The sequence below is a fragment of the Tenebrio molitor genome, chromosome 4, assembly GCF_963966145.1.
Source record: "Tenebrio molitor chromosome 4, icTenMoli1.1, whole genome shotgun sequence".
In the NCBI taxonomy this organism is placed as follows: Eukaryota; Metazoa; Arthropoda; class Insecta; order Coleoptera; family Tenebrionidae; genus Tenebrio; species Tenebrio molitor.
In genome coordinates this window covers 16,303,268-16,310,529 of record NC_091049.1, presented here as the reverse complement: position 1 = coordinate 16,310,529, position 7,262 = coordinate 16,303,268, and positions in this window count along the sequence as shown.

Sequence of the window (7,262 nt, the reverse complement as noted above, 5' to 3'; positions counted from 1 at the left end):
AACATTAATTTTCTTCTTCCGTGTCTTAGGTGGAGTTGCAGACACTGCCGTTTGTTTGTTCATAATTTCCACAAAGGAATTATTCAGCGCTTCTTCATTTACTCTCTCACGTCCTGATGGAATGAGTTTCCCTAAAACTTTTTGTCTGTTAAGGGGCAAAATTCCACTTTCAGAGAATCCAGATTTAATGTTGTCTGGCAGGTTCGGTCCAAGTTCATTTAACAACTTCTGCAGCATAGTTGAAAATTCAGTCTTTGGCAAGACACCCTTATTTTTCAATTTCCATGACAGGAGAATTTTACGCCAGGCAATCTTCACAGGATGGAATATTGCCACATCTAGGGGCTGACATAAATGTGTGCTATTAGGAGGAAATGCAATATTGTTTTCTTCGCAATGCCTAATTATATTGGCAGATAAGTGGCTTGCAAGATTATCACCGATTACAATTTTTTTCCCGTCCTTTCTGCGTAAATAGGGTAACGCTACATGCAAGAACCAATCTTCAAATATCTCGCCATCAAACCAACCACTTGTTGATCGGTTGTAGCGAGTGCTTGAAGGTCCACCTGCTATCCATTCAGGGTATAGGTTCTAGGCCTTGTACACTACATACAAAGGCAGCAAGATTCCGTCAGCACTTGCTGCAAACATCACCGATGTAGAAGTTTTGGAAATATCCAGAATTCGACGTGCATGTTTGCTGCCTCTTCTAACATACACTTTCTGTTTACCTGGGTCATCAGTAAAATTTGTTTCATCGTAATTGATGATATTTGCACTGGGAACATTCTCCATTGTCACCTCCAAATGATAAAAAAAAATCATTTATTATTTCAGGGACAACAGCAGCACGTTGTCTTTTAATGTTTTCAGCATTTCGTTGCGTCAGTTCTGGATTTCTTTGGGAAAATGCTCTAAGCCAATCATTACCAGGTGTGTTATCTGAAAAACAGGGAACCACAACGCCTTTACGGTTGAGATATAGCTGAACAAATTCTTTGATGGTTCTGTCAGTAAAGGGATATCCAAATGTAGCAGCTACCATCATAGCTTGTGCAATGGTCTTCTCTTCTGCATTAGTTAAAACTCCTGGCCGACCCAATTTGTCAGAATGGTTACCCCTATATTTGTTATATAAGGTGGTCTTTGGGACCTGATATGTAGCTGCAGCTTGCCCAAACGACATTTGGTTTTCAAGGACGGCCCTTAAGGCAAGTTCAATATTATTTTCTGGGTAGTTCCTCCTAAAAGCTGTCCCTGGCACGTGCTTATCTTTACGCGGCATCGCGTTCCATATAACTCTGAAAAATGAGTATTTTCCCTAAATACACTTTAAAAAAAAAGGCGCGAACTAATATAAATATGCTTTTGCAAGCGTGTTGCTGAGGTTATGCTCTAAATATCATTTCATTGCATGAACTGTGTATCTCTAACGGTTACTGAGCAACAGATGAGACTTGTGGAGGTAACGAAATGTTTAAAAAACTGATGACAAACTAATTGCCTATTTTAGTACTTACAAATTGTGTTTCTCGTTTGAATCTTGCTGCAACTTGAACCGCCAAAGTGTTGTCTTGGGATATGTGATTGTCACTAAACATAAAATTCACTAAAACTGTTAATATTGCGGTAAATTTAAAAAATTAGCTCATCGTTCCATATAACCCCTGGTATTCCATATATCCCCAGGTTACGGTAATGAGCATCATGGAAGTTTTCCCTTCTGTCGTGCGATCTTAAGCACACACTTTTTTTTTTAGGTGGCTCGTTTTCTGTATCTGTTGACACAGCTGGAGAGCTCCCTCTTAATGAAGATGCAGATGTTGATGGTGTGATATTTGGTTGACTTGCGAAAATTTCATCAAATTCGTAAAAATATTCAAAACCTAATGGAGATTCTCCTGTTCCTTTGCTGCCTTGGTTGTCTTTTTTTTTACATACCGTGATTTCAAATATTTAAACTTGTTCTCTATTTGTGACTTTGTATAAATCAGATTATTTTCAGCAAGTTTGTCCGTGATCATACCCCAAACTTTGTCATTCTTAATTGCTGTATTTATAAAATCTTTTTGGTGCTCCTTATATTGTTCTATTAGAATCACAATGGCTTGTCGACTCCAGTGATGCTGATTTTGCTGTGGCTCTTTTTGGGCGCTAGTGGAGGGTAACGCATTGACAGAGTCAATCATTTGGATGGTTGGTTCGACACATTCAATACAATTTTCTAAAAAGTTATTCCGTGACATATTGAACAGACAGTAAATTAAAAAAACTTACTTGTAGAGTTCATCACCAGCCAAGTCCCATCTGCATCCGTTAATATATCGCAGTGAAAATACCTAATCTGGGATAATTAGGGTCTGCTGATTCTATAAACGTCAACAGATCTATTCTAGCACGTCTAGATGCCGAGTTATAAACAACATGTGACAATCCATATGCATTAATGTTATTTATTAAAACAGTAAAAAAACTTAAAAACTGATAATAATTCTATTGCAGTACAATCCAATACAAAACAAATTTATTTTTTTTCTCTAATGCGGACTATCATCTTCCTTTTGAAGAACCCTACAAAAATCACCCATCATAGCGGGATACCATCTCCTCTGGTAAATATGCCAAACACAACTTAAGCCTACTTAATTTTGCACCTTCTAGTGTACTCTTCATGCTTTTAAGAGAAATGAATTTACAATGAATATATTATTATACACGCGTACATAAAAAATGTTCATAGGTAGCTAGTTCGCAAACGTGCCGTGATGGAATATAGAAATCGGGTATCATCTAGTTCTAATAAATGAAAGGTAAGTATAAGAAATTCTCATAGTTGGGTCAGTTAGAAAAATCATGTCGGGTAGTGTTATAAATAGTTCCCCTTTAATTCTGTTATCCTCATCTAAAAATCGAACAAAGACCAGTAATTTCATCGCACTGTAAGGCAAAATAAGGTGAATTTTTTACTTTCACCAAAAGCTGTTCTTCAATATCGTACGACATTTTTTCAATTCGCACTTTTACCGTATTGTTCGATAGCGGAATTTCTTGAATTTTTTTTTTTTTTTGGTCGGCACTGGTTGGTTTAACGAAATATGAACGAAAGCTTTAATACAGTTGGAACGGTAGATGAGCTTTCTCGAATGTGATCATTCAGAGTGAAAAGATGGTGGACAAAGGTGTGCCACCCACGTGCGAGAGTCACCCGATTTCTACGGTAGATGGTAAATGACTGACTAATGGCAGTTGCGGATCTCTCATTAAGGAGGCTCTGCGCGATTCGATTAACAACGTGAATTATGGGAAAACAGTGACCTCACTCGTAAGTGCATTACATTACAATCATGGAAGCGAACCAAATTGGCTCAAATAACCAGAACATCCGCAATTTGGAAAGATTTGCACTTTGAGATGACGCAAATCTTGTACCACTTGTTCCAAGCTTAATTTTTTTTAGATTCTCTAATTTTCAGCGAAAAATTCTGGCGGCCGATCAGTTAATTTAGGATGAACGCTTTTTAAGTGACGTTCCAACTTTGCGGGTTTTTAACGCATCATTGCTGAGAACGGTGGCACATATCACACACTGAGGTCGCGTTTCCCGATTGACTTCAATTGCGGTGAATCCAAACTTTATATAATCGTTGTCATATTTTCTCTTCGACGGTGCCATTTTATAGAAAACTGTTGACAAATGTATAGTTCACCCACTTCACGTCTGAACTCCAATCCGAAAAACTACGACATTCACAGCGCATGTGCAGGCCTCTGCCCAATGCGCGGCTCAACGCTAATTTCAACCGCTAACATTTGAAATTGACATTATCGTAGAATTTTTAGTTAGTATTTTTGATGATGAATTCGCGGACCACTTTTTGATGTCCTACGGACCACCTGTGGTCCACGGACCACCGGTTGGGAACCACTGCTCTAAAGGGATTTCAAATCGAGCACTAACCACCTAATACTACTAATAAGATTCGTAAATTTTTGTGTAACTTTATCTATTTGTGTTTGTATTGAAAAAAGTCATAATAAATGTCCTCCGTTTGCCCTAATACAAGCATTAGCATACCTTCGGACAACAGCAGTAGCTTTTCCGCTATATTCCCCATACACAAAATACATATCTCCATATCTGCATACTCCTCGATAGAATATCGGGCATTGTAAACGATTGTAGTCTTCGCAGGCGACGGATAAAAGATAGATCAAATTAAAATGTAAACTTTGACAGTAGTAAATTGAATCGTTACCAAGCAATAATTTTTAAGTCGAAACATAGAAGATTTTTTTTTCGTGCACAAAGCAATATTTCAGCAGTCCCAAAACAGCAGGGAACCATTTTATTTTTAGAAAAAGGTTTAATTATCCAAAAACAGTATAAAAGTTTTCGACCACATTTTCCCTGATAAACTCACCCTGAAATTCTTGGGAGACCATTCCCTAACACCCTGTATATACGTTTGGAGTAGCTAAAGGGTTAAACAGTTCTTCCCATTGTTCAAGTTTAATATTAATGACATTGTAACGTGCTAACCATCTAGTTTCTGTTATTTGATGGAATTTATGTTGTCGCTTCATTCCATTATTTAACATTGAAAATAACCTCTGATATTTAATTTGATTTTACTACTGTTACGTACACCTTCTACGGAGTGTGCCGGGGTTGCTATAGAGAGTTATTTATGGGAAAAACAATAATTCTGTACAATTGTTTTCGGTGTTTGGAAATAAAAGTAAAACAGAATTGTATCAGTGTTTTCCTGTCTTCAAATACACAACTACTATGACAAAACCAGTTATAAACTTCTCTACCGAGAAAATCTACATTTGCTGGTAACTCATTGGCAGCTGAACTAGCAGCATTATTGAGAGAATGGGCAACACATCGCACAAGTTCTATATTAGGATTTAATTGTTGCAACCGGGAAAACAAGGAATTATTCACTCCAGTCAGAGCTGTACCACTATCTGTTCCTAAACCATTAAGATATTTAATATCTAAGTGAACTTCACTTAAAAAATTATCAGGATCTCATAAGGAAGCACCTGTAGAAATTTCTACTTCCACAATTCCAAGAATATCTATGATGATTCTATCATATCTTGTACTAAAATATTTTACACATATGGCCATTTACTTTATTGCAGAAATATCTGTACTCATCCACAATGAGTGAGTAATATTTTTTGTTCAAATCTTCTAAAAGTTCTTCCAGCATGCAAGGTGCAATAATTTTTCTTATTATTGCAGAACATTTTGTTGTTGTTAAATTTTTAAAGGTTTTAAAAGTTCTGAGAGATGATCAACACTTCGAATTGAAGTATGTACAGTTAATTTCAAAATTATAGAGTACACCTAATTTTCTACAGTGTAAAAAGCACTTAGGTACATTTCTTGTCAATGATCAATGTCAATTTTGACAAACAAAATATCTAATCTAACCGAAAACGCGAAAGTCCTCATTCTTTCCAAATTAGAAGAAAGGTGGTCGATCCGAAGGGTAGCCCACTATTACGAGTATAACATCGCTAAGAGCACCGTGCAGAGGATAAAACAGACACTATTATGGTGTTCTTAAATCAACGACATTTTATATATATAAAAAATATGACACTAAAATTTCAAAAAGGCATCTTTACATGTGGAAAAAACTGTAATAAATCGACTTCTTGATTTTTGAGGTGTACTCGATAATTTTGAAATTAACTGTACAGCTGTAAAAAATGCTAACTTTAAATAATTAGCCTTTGTCTTCATTTTTAATTTCAATTATTTTATCTATTTGCTTCTGATTTTTTGGTCTGATAAATCGCGATGCATTGTTTTGATGTTTTAATTTTTTTGCGTGCGCTTTCAAATCACTAGCATGAGCTCTCAAACTTGTTTTGCAAACACGGCAATAAGCTTCATGAAAGCTGTCTGGACTTGCTTCTTGTGTAAGCCAACCAATACAAAGTTTTATTCTATCAAGTAACAAATTAGTAAAATACATGACAAATGTAATCGTACCTTTAGCCCACTTTTCTTTCTCCCACTTACTACTGTATTTTCGCAATTTTGCTTTGGATTTGGACATCATAAAAGATAAAAGTTTAAAGGCGGCAAATACATAAACATAACCCAAAATCGCTTCACTTTGTTCTAAACGGAAACTGTTTTATCAACATCAACCAACCAATCTTGTTCATACAATGCAACTGAGCAGTTTGATTTGCATGAGGAGTTGCATTATCAATTTATTAAGTAAATCTTACCTACTTACCTCGGTCAGATGGGTATTTTATTCGCAATAATTGGCTTCATTCCTATTTTATCGTTCAATTTGTTTATTGTTTCTAAACCGAATATACGATGTTCAGTCTTTGAGTAACATATAGCTTCTCTGAAAGCCATATCATCAATAACTAAAGAACAAACTTTCTCAGGAGCTGTCGAAAGTCTTAATATCAGATATTGGTCGGTTTTTGATTAAATTATCATTTCCAGCACCAAAATGTTTTTTTTTAATAGCCTTCCCCTTTCACCATATTGGCCTATCAGGTACCTTGCGGTCCGCTTGTTTTTTCCTCTCTTTTTTTTTCCTTATGTGCGGCGGGGCTCCGGGGTACTTTCCCCGGCCACCCACGCCCACCCTCTCCTCTCCTCTCCTTTTCTGGACGACACGAAACGCACACAACCCAACATCCATGGGAGGCCCATCCGGCCTGGGATTCGAACCCTGCTGACCTCGCGGTGGTGTCGGAAGGGTGTCGCTCTTGCTCCCACCACCCTACCGTCAGCCCCTGCTAGACATACACACACATCCATGGCCCGGCGGAGGTTCCTTCCTCCGAAAAAATCCTCCCCCTTCGGTGGGAGTCGAACCCAGTAGCGCCGGGACCCCGACCTCGGAGCACTGTCTCCAATTCCAATTTCCAATTTAACAATCCTTTATTCATTTTCATTCATTACATTAAATTTTTCCCCGTAGGTTACAAAATTTTTGGTATTCTGTTTTTATCTGTTTACATCTGTTCCTTCCGCGAGTGCGGATTATCAGTGATTTGTGTTTGTTTATACATATTTGACAATAATACTTTATCAATTTAGACATTTTAATTACATTTTGTTAACTTATCCTATTTTTTTTTTATTCTAACTCGCCCATTGAGGTTCGAAGTCGCATCGCTGGTCGTTCTGAAGGAACTTCCAGCACGGCTTCGGTCCTCCATGGTAGCAACAATTCCCCGCTGTCTCCAGTGTTGGGTCTTGC